The sequence below is a fragment of the Calypte anna genome, chromosome 28, assembly GCF_003957555.1.
Source record: "Calypte anna isolate BGI_N300 chromosome 28, bCalAnn1_v1.p, whole genome shotgun sequence".
Classification (NCBI taxonomy): domain Eukaryota; kingdom Metazoa; phylum Chordata; class Aves; order Apodiformes; family Trochilidae; genus Calypte; species Calypte anna.
This window is the reverse complement of record NC_044273.1, coordinates 3,111,513-3,129,310: the sequence shown is the minus strand read 5'-3', so window position 1 is coordinate 3,129,310 and position 17,798 is coordinate 3,111,513. Positions and strand designations below refer to the sequence as shown.

The window sequence follows — 17,798 nt, the reverse complement described above, 5'->3', positions numbered from 1 at the left end:
TTCTCTGCACCAACCACTGGGCTCTTGAGACGGCACAGCCTTGAGCATACCCAGCCATGAAAAAACCCCTCACTGGGGGCCCATTTGTGCACCTGAAAACTCCTCCGTTAGTCATGAGGACACCCAGCAACTGCTCATCCTTGCAGTCACTCACAGCTTTCTGGCAAGTCATGAGATATTTGGTATTTTCCTTCAAGCAAACAAAAGCAGATGATTAAGGAAGAGGCGCAGCTTGCTCGCTTGCAGGAGGAAGACAGCTTGCAGAATGCAGCTCACTTCAATAAAACTCCAGCAAGCAAATAAACAGGCTGGCTGAGAGGAGAAGGCTCCCAATTTCCTGAATTTTTAGCCAAAATTGGGATTCTGGGGTGGGAAGGCTGGGAATGACCTCCTGCAAAATTGGCACCAGTGAAAAGGTCACGAGATGCTGACACAGAGAGGAAGGGGGGTCACAGCCCCAGCCTGGCTTTTCTGGCTTTATGTACACCAAAAACATCTAAAACTTTGCCTGGAAAACCATTTCCAAGTGGAATGTCCAAAAGAAAGCAGCTGAGTTTCACCCTATCAATTATTTTTTTTCATTTTGGTTCTTATTCTCATTTCAAAATAATTTACCTTTTTTTTTTTCCCCCCTTCAGGCAACATGTTTATTCAAAATGCTTCACTTAAAAAAAAAAAAGAAAGAAAAAAAGAAAGAAAGAAAAAACTATTTGCAGATGGAAAAATATCCTGTCAGAAATTTCCTGGCCACCTCTCAGCTTCATGCCAACACTTTGCAAGGCTGTAAATGACTGTACAGCAGGAAATTTGGCCACTGAGATTTTCAGCTGTGGTGTAGCAGCCCTCTACACCCCGGATTTAACCCTCTCCTCCTGCTTATTTTACACTTTTCCTTTCCATCTGCCTCTCAGTTATAAAATATAGAATCATGGAATAGGCTGGGTTGGAAGGGACCTCAGAGATCATTGAGTCCAACCCTTGATCAACTACCACCACAGTCACTAGACTATGGCACTGAGTGCCATATCGAGTTGCTTTTTAAATGTCTCCAGGGACGAAGAGTCCACCACCTCCCCAGGCAGCCCGTTCCAATGTCTGATCACCCTTTCCGTGAAAAAATTCTTTCTAATATCCAATCTGAACTTCCCCCGGCACAATTTAAGACCCTGCCCTCTTGTCTTGCTGAGAGTTGCCTGGGAAAAGAGCCCAACCCCCCCCTGGCTCCAACCTCCTTTCAGGGAGTTGGAGAGAGTGATGAGGTCTCCCCTGAGCCTCCTCTTCTCCAGCCTCAACACCCCCAGCTCCCTCAGCCTCTCCTCATAGGGCCTGTGCTCGAGTCCCTTCACCAGCTTGGTTGCCTCCTTTGGACCTGTTCGAGGACCTCAATATCCTTCTTGAACTGAGGGGCCCAGAACTGAACACAGGACTCAAGGTGTGGCCTTACCAGGGCTGAGTATAGGGACAAAATATACATGGATGCATCCATTGCTCTGGTGATCAAATCCTTCTCCCTTCAAAACTGGAGCCTGTCTGGAAATGCAAGCATCCCAATTAAACCTGATGTAGGGTTAATTCAGCTCAGGAAAGCTGACTTGCAAATGAATCCATTCCTTCCTGAAGAAATAAATAAGAATAAATAATAATAATAATAGTAGTAAAAACCCCAGTCAAGCAAGACCAGGATGGGATGGTTAATAATTGATATTTACATTTCTCCCGTGTCTGATCAAAGGATTTGATTGCATGACAAATGGGGAAATTACTGTAAAGGATTAGACATCCATTAGGACAGAGATGCAGGAGATAGGGGGTGGGGAGGTTGGGAAGGGGCTGGGCTGGTGGTGACAGCAGATATCTTCTGGATTAATCCCTGTTTTATAGGAGTAATCCCTGTCCTATAGGAGAAATCCCTGTTTTATAGCAGGAAAGGATGGGGAGGAAAGGAGCCTGGACTCTTCCAGGAGATGTGAAGGGAGGGTGTGTGCTGGGCACCTTGGTCCTATGGATCTCTGTGGACCCCTATGGATCCCTATGGCTGGTATGGACCCCTATGGATCCCAATAGATCCCTGTGGATCCCCAATGGATCCCTGTGGCTGCTATGGAATGTTCTGAATCTTTATGGACTTCTCTGGGTTCCTACAGATCTCTGGATCCCTATGGATCCCTGTGGCTGGTATGGAATGTTCTGAATCTTTATGGACTTTTCTGGACTCCTACAGATCTCTGGATCCCTATGGATCCCTGTGGCTGGTATGGATCCCAATAGATCCCTGTGTATCCCCTATGGATCCCTGTGGGCTGCTATGGAACACTCTGAATCTTTATGGACTTTTCTGGGTTCCTATAGATCTCTGGACCCCTATGGATCCCTGTGGCTGGTATGGACCCCTATGGATCCCTGTGGGCTGCTATGGAACGCTCTGAATCTTTATGGACTTTTCTGGCCTCCTACAGATCTCTGTGGACCCCTATGGATCCCTGTGGCTGGTATGGACCCCTGTGGATCCCAATAGACCCCTGTGGATCCCCTATGGATCCCTGTGGGCTGCTACAGAATGCTCCGAATCTTTATGGACTTCTCGGGGTTCCTACAGATCTCTGGATCCCTATGGATCCCTGTGGCTGGTATGGACCCCCATGGATCCCAATAGATCCTTGTGGATCCCCTATGGATCCCTGTGGGCTGCTATGGAATGCTCTGAATCTTTATGGACTTTTCTGGGTTCCTACAGATCTCTGTGGATCCCTATGGATCCCTGTGGCTGGTATGGACCCCTATGGATCCCAATAGATCCCTGTGGATCCCCTATGGATCCCTGTGGGCTGCTATGGAATGCTCTGAATCTTTATGGACTTTTCTGGACTCCTACAGATCTCTGTGGGCTCCTGTGGAACAATAGAAGACCCTATGGGGTCCTATGGGTCACACTGGATCTTATAGACCTCTATGCATCTCTATGGGATCCTATAGATTCCTACAGGTCTGTATGGACCCCTATAGATCTTGATAGACTCCTGTGCGTCCCTATGGGTCCCTGAGGACCCCTATAGACCCCTGTGCATCTCTAGAGGTTCCTACAGATCCTTTGAGGTCTATATGGACGCCTATAGATCCCTGGGGGTGTCTGTGGTCTCCTTAAACTGGAAAGAAATGTCCCTTTCTCCCAAAGGAAATGGGATTTTTCCACTCAATTTCAGGGTTCCCCATCCAAGTCCTTCCTACAGCCCAGGGAACACAGCTCTGTCCTGGGAGCTGGTGGGGTTAAAGAAATAAAAAGAGGAATTAAATAAAAATAATAATAATAAAAAAAGACAATAATAATAATTTTTTTCTGTCGTTTTTTTCCCCCTGAATGGTTAAAACTCAACGTTTGGTGAGGATCAGGAGAACACCAGGTGGGAAGTGGGGGTTTGCCCTCAGCAGGCTGGGGAGGAAATGATTAAAAAAGATGAAAAGTAAGGAAAATGATCCAAAAAAAAAAAAGAAAAAAAAGCACCTGAGGAGGGGTTAGAAATGGAAAGAGCCCCAGTGGTGGGGTTGGGGTGGGTGGGAAACGGTGAGGGGGAGGTATGGGAGAGAGATTAACTGTGGGGAATAAAGGGAATTTGGGAAATAAATTAAATATAGGGGATATTTGGAGTAGGAAGGATGTGTTAGGAAGGGGGATATATTAAATCTGGGAAATATATTAAATATAGGGAGTATTTTGAATAAGAAGAGTATCTTGACTCTAGGAAATGTGTTAAATACAGGCAATGAATTAAATATGGGAAATATATTAAATATGGGGAGGATTTTGATAAGAAGAATGTCTTAAATGTAGGAAATGTATATAAATATGGGAAATATATTCAATATAGGGAAGGTTTGGAATAGGAAATATTAGGTATGGGGAATGGAAATGTGAGCAATCTAATGATATAGGGATTATATTCAATGGAAGGAAAGTGTTTAAAAGGGGGAAATATATAAAATACAGGGAATAAATGAAATACAGGGAATAAATGAAATATGAGGGATAAACTAAATATGGAGAGTAGAATAAATAGGGGGAATTTATTGGATATAGGGAATATTTTGAACCAGAAGAATTTATTAAGTACGGTGAATGTATTAGATACAGGAAATATAATAAATACGGGGAATATATTAAATATTATCATCTATATGAGCAGGGACACCCTCACCTGGACCCCCTCAAAGAGCTCCCTCAAACCTCACCCTGACCCCCTCCAGGGCTGAGGCCTCAGGACCTCCAGCGCACCTTAGGGGTGCAGATCCCCCCTATAAAAAACGGGGAAACGGCCCCAAAAAAAGGGGGGGAATTCCTTGGCGTGAGGGGGGGGATTGGGAAGCGACACCGCGGCCACGCATCGCGCCTCCGCGGCCACGTGCGCTCCGCGCCTTTAAGGGGCGGCCACGCCCCCGCGGTGACGTCACAGTCGCCCCTCAGGAGAGGGGAGAGCGAGGAGGGGATGGGAGGGGGGGGCGGTGACGTCACAGATCCCCCTGAGGGGAGGGAAGGGGATGGGAAGGGGGTCCCGCCCCGCGGTGACGTCACAGACCCCCCCTGAGGGGAGAGGAGAGGAAGGGATGGGAGGGGGGGTCCCGCCCCGCGGTGACGTCACAGACCCCCCCTGAGGGGAGAGGAGGGAAGGGGATGGGAGGGGGGGTCCCGCCCTGCGGTGACGTCACAGACCCCCCCTGAGGGGAGGGGAAGGGAGGGAGGGAAGGGATGGGAGGGGGTCCCGCCCCGCGGTGACGTCAGGCGGCGGCGGCTCGGGGAATGACATCACCTGTGCGAGTGGCCGGCGCGGGCGGGAGCTCGCGCGCAGTGTCCCCGCGCCGCGGCCCCAGCGCAGCCGTCGGGCGGAGGGGGAGGAGAGGAAGAAGGAGGAGGAGGAGGAGGAAGGGAGGGGGAGAGGGAGGGCGGCGAGGAGGAGGAGGAGGAGGAGGAGGAGTGCGGCCGCGGCCTTTCCGCGCCCCTCCGCCGGCCAGCATGGGAGCGGGCGGCCGCGCTGCCAGGTAGGGCGGGAGCGCGCTGTGTGGAGGCCGCGGGTGGGGGGTGTGAGGGGAGCAGCGGAGCGCGGAGGCTTTGTCATTCGCGGAGGAGAGGTGGGGGAGCGCTGAGCTCGCGTTGTAGCGGGGGGGGGGGGGAGGGCGCCGGTGGCCGCCCGAGATAAGCGGTGTAGGGAGGGGACGGGGGTGGGTTTCGTTGTGGGGCCGCGGTGTAAAAAAGGGGGGGGGGGGGGGGGTTTATTGGGGGTGAGGATGGGGCAGGGGTCTGTGCTGGGGAGGGCTCGCGTTATAGCGAGGTGCGCGGTGTAGCGGTTCCGGGCGGGAGGGAGTGTGCGGGGGGGGGCTGACGTCGAGGGTGTGTTATAGAGGGGTCTGGAGAAGGGGGGGGGGGGACGTGGTTTGGGAGGGGCGTGGGCAGAGGTCTCGGTGCGGGGGGTGCGGCCGGATGGTGCTGAGCGGGGTCGCGTTGTAACGAGGAGTGTGTGGGGGGGGGATGTGTGCAGGTGGGTGGCACCGGAGAGCCAGGGGCGTGTTATGGGGGGGGGAAGGGGCCGCGCTATAGCGGGGGGGTGCAGGGAGAGGGCGCGCTGGACCACAGGTACCTGCAGCGGGGATGCGAGGAGCCCCGGGAGAGGGCTGCGGGACCGGGGGGACACCGGGAGATTCTGGAGCCCCGGGGTGTGGAAGGTTTCCAGTCCCACGCCGCGGTACCGTCCGGGGAAACCCTTGCTCGGTGCCACCTCCGTGCCCGGGCCATGCTCTGGGTTCCTTCCTCGCTCCCGGTCCCCCCTGCTCCTCCTGTGCCGCTCGCCCTGTCCCCGTGTCCCCCCGTGTCCGTCGCCCTCCCCGGCCACCTCTTCCCGGGCGATGGATGCTCGGAGCTGAGGGCTGACCCACGGGAGAGGATTTTTGGGGAGGCTGACATCATCCTCCTGCTCCCCGGAGCAGCACTGTAAGAATCCCCTCCTTCCCCCGTGCTGGGGGTGGCCGCTGTCCCCTCTTGGTGGCTTCCCGACCTCCCGGCGTGTGCTGAGGATGCTCCGGTGGCAAAGCCGCTGTTGGTCCCGGAGCAGCATCGCGGGGATGTGAGGATCAGAGGAGATGTGGGAGCGTTCCCTGGGGCGATGCTGCAGCTTGGGGACACTGCTGTGTCCCCCCGGGACCTGCCCTCACCCCACTCCAGACACTGGTGGCCCCACGGGTCCCTTGTCCTCCCCACCAGCTCCGGAGCTCATCCTGAAATGGGTTTCTCTCCATTTCTCCCGGCTCCGCGGTGGCCCGGTGACAGTGACAGCAGCAAGGAAGGGACCTAGGTCACCCCAAAACTACCCAAGCCCCGTGTTGGAAGGGGGGGTGTCCCCACCTCTGCGCTGGGGTGAGCTGCTCTGGTGACCGAGGGACACCCCTGGGATTGGTAGTGGATGTTTTCCATCTGTCCCTGGGGTTTTGGGGTGAAATCCTGAGCCCTGAGGGCTATCCCACGGCAGGTGACATCCTCCTCTGGTGTTCTCTGGGCTGAAAGGTGTCACATGGAAGGTGGAAACCCTCCCAACCCCTAAAAAAATATTCGGAAGATTAATGGTGTTTGTGTTTCACTGGGAGGATCCCACTCTAGTGTCTTTCAGGGGCGCAAACGGTGTAGATGGGATAAGAGGGGGAATAAAAAATGCTGGTGAAGAGGTGACACCCGTGGGAGGGGTTCTGGGCTCTGTGGGGACAAGGGTGCACCCCCCCCAGTGGGTGCTGCACCACCCAGGGTGGGGAACAGCTCCAGTCTTGGGGCGTTCACCCTCTCCAGGTTCTAGGAGGCTTCACCTTTTCAAAAGATCTTGCTGGGGCTGGGAGGAAAAAGTGGATTGGGTTGGGGGGTTTCCAGCCCTTCCTCCCAGCTGGGAGACCCCCGGGAGATGCTCCTGAAGTGTCCCCTCCCCAGGCAACCCCCTTCTAATTTGTTCCCCAGGGACACCCGCAGCTCCCGGGCTGTCAGCGCTGCCTTGCAGCTCTACTCAGGCAAGGACCCATGTTCTGAGGACCAAATTATTATGGATTTATAATTTTTTGCCCCCCCCCATCATGTTTTGGAGATTGTGTGGCTGTAACTGGGCTAGGGGAGCCAGTGGTGTGACCTGAAGGGGGACCTGCTGCAGGGGATGAGGCTGCTTGTCCCCATCTCCTTGTGGTGGAGAGGGTGGAAAAAAACCCCTCACATCTGGGAGCTGAACATGAAGGTGGTTGGGTTCAGCAGGGCACACGCTGATGTGAGGACCCTCCTGTCCTTCCTTGGGAGGCCAGTGTCCCTCCTCCTGCCAAGCTGATGGTGGGAAAGCTGTTAATTATTCCCTGCCAGATTGACTTCTAAATTAACGAGTTTGCTGGCACTCTCCTCCTCCTTCCTGTGCGTGGTGAGTGCTCATATTTTAAATGGGGAAAAAAAAAAAAAGTCATAAATACTTTGAGTAATGTGAGAGGAGCTTCCAGCTGAAGCTGTGCCACTGCAGGGGGACAGGGGTGTCCCTCAGCAGAGCCACTTGTACCCTTGGGAGATGGAGGTGATGGGGGACAGGAGGTCCTCCAGTCCTCTGGCATCAGGATAGGGTCAGGTTCTTTGTGTCCCCTGGGTCTCTGTCCCTCTGGTCCCTGGGTTTTGTGAACGTGAGGTTGATAAAGGCAGCATCATCCTGGGGTGTCCCCTTTGTGTCCCCTGTCTCACCCCAAAGGGAGTGGGTTTGCTCTGCCTTAGGTTCTGAGGAGTAACTGGTGTGATGTGTTGCCTAAGAGGGAAAATGTGCCCTTGATCTTCTCCAGGAGGGTGGGTTCTTGTTAGGTCCTTAATTCTGCTGCTGCTTTGAGGAGAGAGGTGGGAATGAGGGTGAAGGGACCCCTGAGGTCCAGCCAGGTTGGGTGTCCAAGAAGATGATGTGGCCTCACACTGGGGAAACTGAGGCTGGAGGAGGTGTGTATGTCTGAGGAGTTATTTATCATAGCACAGGAACAACCTTGCATGCTTCCCTGAAGGGCCTGGGCCACATTCTGAGGTGTCAGAGCTTTTTTTGAGGCTCTCCCACCTGCTTTGAGGTCCCTAAATACAGCCAGACACTGGGTTGGCTGGGCAGGAGGTGAGTTGAGATGGATGCTCCTTGTGGTTCACTGGCCTTGAGCCCAGCACAGAGGGGGTGAAGGTCCCATCCAGCAGAACCCATGGGGTGAAGGTCCCATCCAGCACCTCAGTGCAGAACAACTCGAGGAGCAGACACAGGTTGAACCATTTATCCCCACGGTGTGTGAGGTTGTGTGGGTGCTGGGTCACCGTGATGGGTGCAAGGTGTTGCTGGTAGCCTGGCACCGTGTGTAAATTTGAATTACACTCTGTTCCCAACTAAAACTCTTTTATTTTTTTCTTTTTTTTTCTTTTTTTTTTTTTTTTTTTTGCATTGCAGAGATAACAAAATCCCCAGTGTAGGATTCCCAGCTAACGCCAAGCAGACCTAACCTGAGTCAGTGTGGGCAGTGTGAGCGGATGGTAAGGAGAGAGGTGTTTCCCTTGCATTAAGAAGGTGCTGCTAAGTAGTTTAATCCACTGTTGCTGAACTTTGAGCTTTAAATTCTTCTTATGTGAGTTGATAACTCACTTATGTGTCTTATTCGTAAGCCTCTCCTCAAGAGAAAAAAAAAGAAAAAAAAAAAAGGAAAATCTGCAAATTATTTCAGTTAAATATCATTGCTTCAACAGCTTGAAAAATGCACCTAACTTTCTGCTTTAAATAATCTCCCTTGGCTCAGCTTCCTCCATCCATGAAGCTCTGCTTCCAGCTGCTAGTGCAGGGGGCAGTGGAATTGGGAGTCCTGGGCTTTGCTCCAGGCTGGCGACTCCAGGAATGATCCTCATAACTTCCTTCATTTTGCAAATATCTGTATATTAAAAAAACACAGCCAGGCTGGGCAGGCTGCACAGCTTCTGGCTGGAGCAGTATTATTTTTTAAAACTTGTTGTCCATTTTAAACTCCTGAGCCCCAGAGTGGTAAAGCTCAGGCCAGTTTCCTTTCTGCAGAGTTTATTACACAATAAGCTGCAACAATCCAAGGGCTTGTTAGACTTTTTTTTTTTTTTTTCTCTTGCCCTCTCTTTCTGATTGTCTGCTTTATAACTTGACTGATTTTATTTTTTTTCTTTGACACCAACCTAGCAAACTGGAATGTTTTTTTTTCCCTTCTTTTTTTCTCTCCCAGCCTTCAACCTGTAAACCCTCTAGATATCTGGATCTGATCCAACACAATTTTCTTGGACTTTTCTCTTTTTTTTTTTATTTTTCTCACTAGCTTGGGCATCATTGTCTTGGTTCAGAAATTTATTGAGCCTGGTGTTCCTGTTACATTACCCTGCACTGTCAGATTATTTGCTGCTCCTCTGAGAAAGCCCTTACAAGAGCTTTGTCCCCAGCACACAGAGCCCTTTGGCCATGGCCTACTGCAACCCCAACATCATCTGAAAAAAAGTAATTTTTCAACCCATGTTGCCCTCTTGATGTCACTTGTTACAGAGCTGATTGGAAGCTGGGTTTCTTTAGACTTTATTTACTTTTTTTTATCCGTGAAGCCTCATGGCTCCCACCCTGCCCTGCTCCCTGTTCCCACACAGAGCTGCACACCCATGGAGGAGGTAGAAGAAGGGGATGGGTCCTGGTGTCCCATAGGGATACCGGGGCAGGAGGAGGGACCACACATGGGTGCAAGGAGAGTGGAGTGGGCTGCACCCAGAGCTGAGGATGTGACAGGAGATGCAGATCCTCAGAGGTTCTTAGGGATGCTCTGCTAAGTGTCTGCAGACAAAAGGTTGGTGACAAAGGTGACAACAGTCCAGCTCGTGGGGCTGGAGGACACAGCAGGACCCAATGCTGGGGTTTCTCCCCAACCCTGGGGCTTGCTGGCTCCGTCAGGGACTTCTGTCCCCGGCTCCAGGAACCGAGACTTCACCATATCTTGATCCAACCATCCTGCTGCACCCTGGGCTGCTTGGAACTCCCCTGGGCCTGTACACCGTGGGTTTGGAAAGCTCTGGAGATTTTCTTTTCAGCATTGTTCTCATCCATACATTAGCATAGCTCAGGCCAGTGCAGCTTGTGAGGATTTGCAGTAATGTCCATGCTCTATTTCCCTGGCATCATTTGCACAATTAAGAGCTGCTCTAGATTAGAAAGCAGATCTTAGTTTGTCTAAACAGGTTTAAAAACCTATCAAATTAAACTGGGCCAGGCAACTTGTGTAATGTGCACACCTAAATTGGTTTAACATTTGCATAAATCAGATTAAATTGGGGCTGTGGGATGGTTTAGATGGAAACCTGTGGTTGTTTCTGCCCAGCTCCTGGAGGTCCCTGTTCCTGCCGTGGTCTTGGGGCTGGTTTTGCAAAGCAGCAGCTGAATCACTTGTTTACAGCCTAGTTTGGTAGCTGGTTGCTCTATATGGTGCTGACTTACGTCAGACCAGAGGGCTGCAGTTTGGTTGTGATGTTGCAAGCAACTGGGCTGCCCCCAGCTTGATGGGGATGTCCTAATAGAGGAGGAAACCTGATGGTCAAGTGGCTTCTAATGATGTGATTCGGGAGGTGGGAGGGTGGATGGCTGCTTGGTGGAGGTTTGGATCATGGCTGGTTTGGCTGCAGCCGTGATTTGCAATGTGTGATGGGTCTGTGGGTGGTTTGCAAGGAGGGTCTGTCTCTCGGGGGATTTTTAAGTCCACTGGGGTTTGAGTAGTGAAGCATTTGTGTGTGAGTCCATACGTGGGGAACACAACTCCTGGGGGTTCTGCCTCTCCTGCTGCTTCGGTCCTGGGGCATCTTGGATGTGGCCACAGGGGAACTTGGGGGTGGGAATGCAGCTGGTATCCCACTTTTGAGCGTTGGGTCTCCCCCAGTTAGCCAGTTGAAGAGCACAACAGGTAAGCTGGGCTGCTCAGCCAGGTTCACTCTCTTCTGCGCTCGCTGCTGTGTTCCTGGGATGTGGTGGATGTGTGTGCCAAAGAGAGGGATGAGTTGAGAAACACCAGATCCTAACTTCAGAAAGGCTCCAGCTTTACATAATGCTGCTTTCAGGGTTTGTTTGCCCCACTTCCCCTTCTGTTTGTGGGTAGCAAGCACATGATGCAATGTGGAGTTACACAGGGTGGCCATGTGCTCCAGGACCAGAAGGCACGAGGCTGGAGGCAAATTGCTCCCGAGTCCTCCTGCTTGTAACCACTGAGCTGGGGTTGCAGCTGGTGGGAAGGAGAGGGAAGGGCATGGTGTGCTGGTATCAGTGTGGCTTCTCAAAATGCAATAATCCCACCTCAGGAAAAGAACAGCCTGAATGAAATTAAGCATGTTGTCTCTCTGTGGGGCTTGAGTCACCAGTCCCTCCCTCCGAGCTGTCAGTGAATTGTTTTCTTCATGGTGTCCTATATCTCAATCAGTGCTGCTAATAATTCCGGAGATTATTTAAACCTAAAAGGCTCCTTTCTTAAAAGTCTTCATGGTGCTTCCCTCCATTTTGCTTTTGTGAAGACAGCAGAGATGGGCAGGGGACCTCCTTGCCACGCTGCATCGCGCACTTTGTGTGCGGACGCGTGCGAAATCGGCAAGAAGCGGGGATTTATTTTTTCAAACCCATCTTCAGCTCTGATACCCATGAAACACAGATGGGTGCCTCTTCTGGCTCACACCGATCAAGGTTTCCCTCCTGCTGCTTCTTTCCTTTGTTTACTGTGTGTCACTGTCGCTCCCTGCCAGCGGCTTCCACGCTTTTCCCCATCGGCTGTGAAGAGGAGGCGGAAGCTGAGCAGCAGTTTCCAGGTGAAGCTCCTGTGTCACCCCCAGAAAGCTGAGCAGCAGTTTCCAGGTGAATCTCCTGTGTCACCCCCAGAAAGCTGAGCAGCAGTTTCCAGGTGAATCTCCTGTGTCACCCCCAGAAAGCTGAGCAGCAGTTTCCAGGTGAATCTCCTGTGTCACCCCCAGAAAGCTGAGCAGCAGTTTCCAGGTGAAGCTCCTGTGTCACCCCCAAAAAGCTGAGCTGCAGTTTCCAGGTGAATCTCCTGTGTCACCCCCAGAAAGCTGAGCACCAGTTTCCAGTGAATCTCCTGTGTCAACCCCAGAAAGCTGAGCAGCAGTTTCCAGGTGAATCTCCTGTGTCACCCCCAGAAAGCTGAGCAGCAGTTTCCAGGTGAAGCTCCTGTGTCACCCCCAGAAAGCTGAGCAGCAGTTTCCAGGTGAATCTCCTGTGTCACCCCCAGAAAGCTGAGCAGCAGTTTCCAGGTGAAGCTCCTGTGTCACCCCCAGAAAGCTGAGCAGCAGTTTCCAGGTGAAGCTCCTGTGTCACCCCCAGAAAGCTGAGCAGCAGTTTCCAGGTGAATCTCCTGTGTCACCCCCAAAAAGCTGAGCTGCAGTTTCCAGGTGAATCTCCTGTGTCACCCCCAAAAAGCTGAGCAGCAGTTTCCAGGGAAGCTCCCTTGTCACCCCTGGCCAGCATGGCTCAGGATGCATGGATAGCAGAGGTGATGGGCAGAGCCATGTCCTGCTGACAGCTCCGAGGTGGAACAGGCAGGTGGGGACCAAACTGTCCTTTCCTGCCTATGGGAGGGGATGTGCCCAGCATGGAGGGGTGGCAGGGACAGTGAGGTGTCAAAGCAATTTGATGCTTCTCAGGATGCTGTGGTTTCCACCAACAAATCGTGGTCCCTTAGGATGGCTGCTGTTCCCTCCAGGCAGCTGGTGAGTGTACCCAGGCCTCCTGGCAGAAGGGACAGATGAGGCTGAGCACTGCAGCACAGCACCCACACCTACAGGCAGGTGACCAATGGCCACCCAGGAGCAGGCAGGCTGGTGGTCAGGCCATCTCCAGGTGTGACCTGGTTGAGCTGAACACCCTGTGGAGAGCAGGGGATGTTCCAGAAACCAAGCAGCACCTGGGCAGGAGTGATGCAGGATGCTGAGCATCATTGTGGTGAGCACATGGGGTTTGCTTAGTGCAAACCAGTTCATGAAACCAAATGTACCCTGATCCCCTGCCATGGGGTGACCAGTGGTGGCACAGTCCTCAGTCTGGGGTGTTTTACACTGGACCATCATCCATTGTGAGTGGAGGCTGCAGAAACCTCCTGGTCGTCTCCTTCCCTCCCAGTCACCATTTTATTTTTCTTAAACATTTATGTACAACTGTACACTAACCTATAAAAATTAGTTTAGGATCACTGCCAAGAAAATCTCTGCAGTGCTTTGTGGGTAACTCCCTGTGAATTACCATAAAAGCTGTAGTGCTGAGGCTGCCGTGGCAGTTGTGAGGATGCCAGTCATAATGCTCTGTATTTAAAATTCAGATGAATGTGTAATGCCTTCGTGTCTGGATTGCAGCAGCTTGGAGGATTTCTGGCATCCCTGCTCTGTGTGCTGCTGCACCCACTCTTGCTTTTTTTAATGCCTTCGTGTGCTCTTCCAGTGTTTTGCCTGATTGCAGAGTGCAACAGGTAGGGAAACGTGGGCTGGCCATGCTTGGAGGGAGAGTGGTTTCTGATAGCTTCCTCCCAGGAGAGATAAACCTCCTGCTTCCATTCAGCCAGCTGCAATATTTCACTTAAGGGAAAAGCCACTTGGTAACCCTTCCCATCCACATCCTGTGCCATGGATGTTCTGTTTCCAAGGGCACTTTTATTTCTGGTGTGCTGAACACCAGGACCTGAACTTGGTGAACAAAACACTGCCCTGATGCTTGGCAGAGCCCATATGAGGGGGATCACTCTGCAGGCACACCAGTTAGTGTTGCTGCTTCCCTCTGTGCTCTTAGAAATACAAAGTGGGTTTTTTTGTGGTTTTTTTTTTTAATTCTTTTGCTGCTGTTTTTCCTCTGGAGCAGTGACCCAAGGTGACTGCAGGTCTCCCAAGTGAAGCCTCAACCGAGGAGCTGCTCTGCTGGGTGGGGGTGCTTGGCAGAAGGTGTTGCTCATCTTCCTGACTGGGCATGATGGATCATTTCATTTAAATTTCCCTGAAATATAATATTCATCACAGTGTCAGTGTCCCACCTTCATTATAGCTAACTGATAACATCTCTAATCGGAGAGCCATCTCTCCACCCTGCCAGAAGCTGCCTGGGGATAATGAATACATTTTTGGAGCTGGGAGAGGGTGTCTCAGGGATGTGTCCCTGCTCTCCCACCTGTCTGTGTGCAGAGAATTGTTTGCCTGGCTGATAAATAAAGCAAGGGAGCAAATCAGTTTTCCCCCCAGTATATTGGTGGCATTTGTATGTGGCTCTTTCTCTTCAGGGCTCTAAAATGGTGGCAGTTCAGATGTAACCTGGTGTCTCTGGAAGTACAGGGTTGGGTTGTTTGGTTTTGTTTGTTTTTTGTAGCACCCTAAGCAGCTGAACCCCCACCCTGCTGGGCTGCCTCTGTTCCCCCCCCACCAGGGCTAAATCCCTGCTGCTACTCCAGCTGGATTTTGACAGGAAGGGATGCAGCTGCACGATGGCTCTCACAGGGTGCTGGGACAGTGTGCCTGCAGGAAGGCACAGACCATGTCTGGTTCAGAACAGCTGTTTTATCCCAGAACAAACCTGGGAGCATGCAGGACCCAGCACAAGTCCTGGGAGAAGTTGAACCACCAGCAGGCTGGCAAGGGCTGTGGGATTCAAGGCACGCAGCATAGCCTGGCATGGGGGCTTCTGCATCCCTGCACTGCCAGTGGCTGGGGAGCATCCATCACAGCACCCACATCCCAGTGGCTCAGCTGCCAGCCTTGGCCACTCTCTCCAAAGCAAAGGTGATGTCTGCCGTGCCCAGGAGAGAGTTTTTGCAGCTGTGGGAGATGGTACCTGCTGATCCCATATGCCATTGGGTCTGCCCTGTTTCTGCAGGAAGAGTTGTTGGCTAATCATCCTGAGTTCCTTTTGGGAAAGACCCCAGAGGTTCTGGGGAACCATCTCCTGATCCTCTCTGGGGTTTTGACCTTCAGCATCAGAATTGAAGTGTGATGAGTCCCCAGAAGCCTGGGACAGACCTGACCTCCTAGGCTGCTCCTGTGGAAAGGGTTTTCCTCTCCCCATGTCTCCACTTGTGTCTCCACTTCCTCTTCCACATTTGACACAGAACAAGCTGAATTTTCCTCTGGTTTGGAATTTCCTGTCACCTCTGTTACTCTGCAGTGTCCAGGCTCTGTGACTCCCAGCCTCTTTCTCTTGCAAAACCTATCAGAAGGAGGAAAGTTCCCCCAAATCTGGAGATTCTGGACACTGCCCCCTATAACTGCTGCTCCACACGTGTGAGCCCTTTGAGAGCCCTGAGGAGAGCAGCTGAGCAAGTTTCCAGCTAACTCCTCCCTGAAAGGACTTGTTGCACCATGCTGATAAGATGATTGATTTTTTTCCAGGAGCCCAAAGCACAACTTGGCACCCTCAGAGGCTGAGGCTGATCCCACAGTCGTACTCCCAGTAGAGCTGTGCGTGGGGCAGGAGCAGGTGGTGAGGGCTGGGGACAAGTGTGTCCCTCCAGCGTTTTGTTGTCCTGCTTCCTTGGGGAGGGATGAGGAGGAAGCTCCAGCAGCCCCTCTCATCTTTCACTGCCTCATTTTTAGCAGTCTGCCCTGCCCAGACCTGGCTGGGAGCACTGGTGGCCCCAGGGATTCTCATGGACTTCAGCCTTCTCTGCTGGTCCCCTTAAGGGGGTCTCAGTGAGGCTGTTTGGATTTTGAGAGCAACCACAGACCTCTCAGCAGAGTTTCAAACAGGCAAGACACAGCTTCCATGCTTTATCCATTAATCCAGCTGCAAAACAGCTTGGAAATTCCCAGGCTGAGCAGCTGCCCTAGCAGTACCAGGAGGTGACACGGAGCACAGCACCCATCCGATGGCTCCAAGATGTGCTGGCCTGGAAAAAGGTGTAAGATTGCTTTGGAATGAGGGAAAGTAGGGAGGTGGTGAGGAACTGAAGTGTTTCTAAGAAGTAAAAAAGGTAAATAAAATAATTAATGGCCCTTGCAGCTATGGCTTCTCATTCTGGCTGCCTCGGGGAGCCGGGCACATGGGTTGTGGGGGCTCAGATGGGTGGCCAGGTGGGTGTCATGAACTTGTGGTGTACACCTGGCCTGGCAAGGAGAAGGATTTTGTGCTGGATGAGGAGTAGTAAGAAGAGGATGAAGAGAGGAGGTGCAGTTTTCATGCCTCAGGGTGCATATCCAGCTGGCAGGGGTTTGCTGGTCAAGGTGTGCACCCAGAGCTGTGTGTGAGGCCCCACCTGGACCTGATGTCCTACCTCATCCTGTCCTATACTTATTGGGCTGTCCCCACTTATCAAGGGTGGGTGACATGGTTTGGGGCTCTGCTGTGTGTCTAGGAGAGCTGGGGACACACCTGGTGATGGCAGGGGTGCAGGCAGGTCACATCTGTGCTGGTTTTGGGTGCTTCCTCCAACGGGTGAACTTGCTGTGTGCATGAGCACTTCAGGCTGGCACAGTAACCTGAGTGTGTGCTGGTGGGATGGGAAGCTGGGGGAGAAGCCTTTCAGCCCAGAGCCTTTCTGCAAAGCACTTTGCAGTGAGGCAGAGGGCTGATCCCAAGGGGTCTGTGCCCTGGAGCCACCATCCCCAGCACTGCCCTGGCTGCTTCAGCCTGTGGTGTCCGGAGGCTTAGGTTTCACTTTGCAAAACCACCCAGAGCCTGGCAGTAATGAGGCTGCCTTGTCTTGTAACTGAATCTCCCAGCCTGATGCTTTGTTCTTGGCTTACCCTTGACTTTTTCCAGTGTCTCTGAGTGAGTTGGATTCCTTCTCCCCACCTCAGTGTTTCATCCTCCCGCCCGACTCCTGCAGGACGGGTGCTCTTGAGGCAGGGGCTGTCTGGCAGCATCTCCTCACGGTGTTTGCCCTGGAGAAGCCCTGTGTTCCACTGAGTCCTCTAAACCTCCTGAGCAGCCTTTGCAGGTGACTCAGTTGCAGTTACTCTAGGAAGTATCAAAGGAGTTTGTGATGCTGGACTCTGAGTCTCATATGGAGCCCCCACAGTGCTCTGAAGCGTGCTTTAATCTTAGAACAAAATTAAAGCAAGACTTTTGACTTTAGTTGAAGTTGCTTTATTTTAAAACCTTTTTTTTTTTTTTTTCCCCCTGATAAGTCTTCAGGGAGAGAGTAGGAGACCCCAACATATCCTGAACTCCTGCCTATTTAAATAATTGCTGGACTTGGGCTTTTTTTAAGCTGTGAAGTGGCTGTGCCACATTCTCAGTGCTCTCTGTCAGGGCAACACTGGAAGTGGTGACATCGAATGGAATCCTGTCTGTCTGTCCCTTTTCTGTCTGTCTGTCCTTTTCTGTCTGTCTGTCCCTTTTCTGTCTGTCTGTCCCTTTTCTGTCTGTCCATGCATCTCTTGGTGCCTGTTGGAGCTGGATGGAGATAATGGGAGCAGGAGAGCAGAGGCCAGCAGGACCCTTCAGTGTTTGTGCTTACAGTGACTGATGCTGGGACTGTGCGATTGTTTGCCATCGACTCTCGAAGTTTGCTTTGGCACAGCTGTGGGAGAGCCCAGAAAACCCTCGTGGCTGCCCAGCAGCACCACTCCAGGGAAGGTTTGGTGGCTCTCAGGACAGCTCTGGGGAAGGTGGAATGGAGTGAGCCAGGAGTGCTGAGTGAGGACGGAGCGGGCGGCAGCAGATGGGCACACAGGAGGTGTCCCTGGGATGGAGGCAGTGGGAGGGACACCAGGTGTGGGGAAGTCCCGTGAGGTTTGGGGGTAGAGGAGGTGTGGGAGCATTCCGTGAGGTTTG

The 17,798-nt window shown here is 52.2% G+C and overlaps 1 protein-coding gene across 5 annotated transcripts in view; it reads left to right on the top strand.

Moving 5' to 3' along the window:
- The first annotated feature begins 4,951 nt into the window (after positions 1-4,951).
- The window catches only part of PTPRS (protein tyrosine phosphatase receptor type S), a 158,695-nt gene continuing 145,848 nt past the window's right edge, over positions 4,952-17,798 (top strand). For 4 of the 5 annotated variants that reach the window (XM_030466542.1, XM_030466540.1, XM_030466541.1 and 1 more), the window contains exons 1-2: positions 4,955-5,028; positions 8,460-8,542. The gene's annotated coding sequence lies outside the window, so the exon portion shown is untranslated. Of the gene's footprint in view, positions 5,029-8,459; positions 8,543-17,798 lie in introns of all 5 variants that reach the window. The other variant, XM_030466538.1, reaches the window with a different exon arrangement.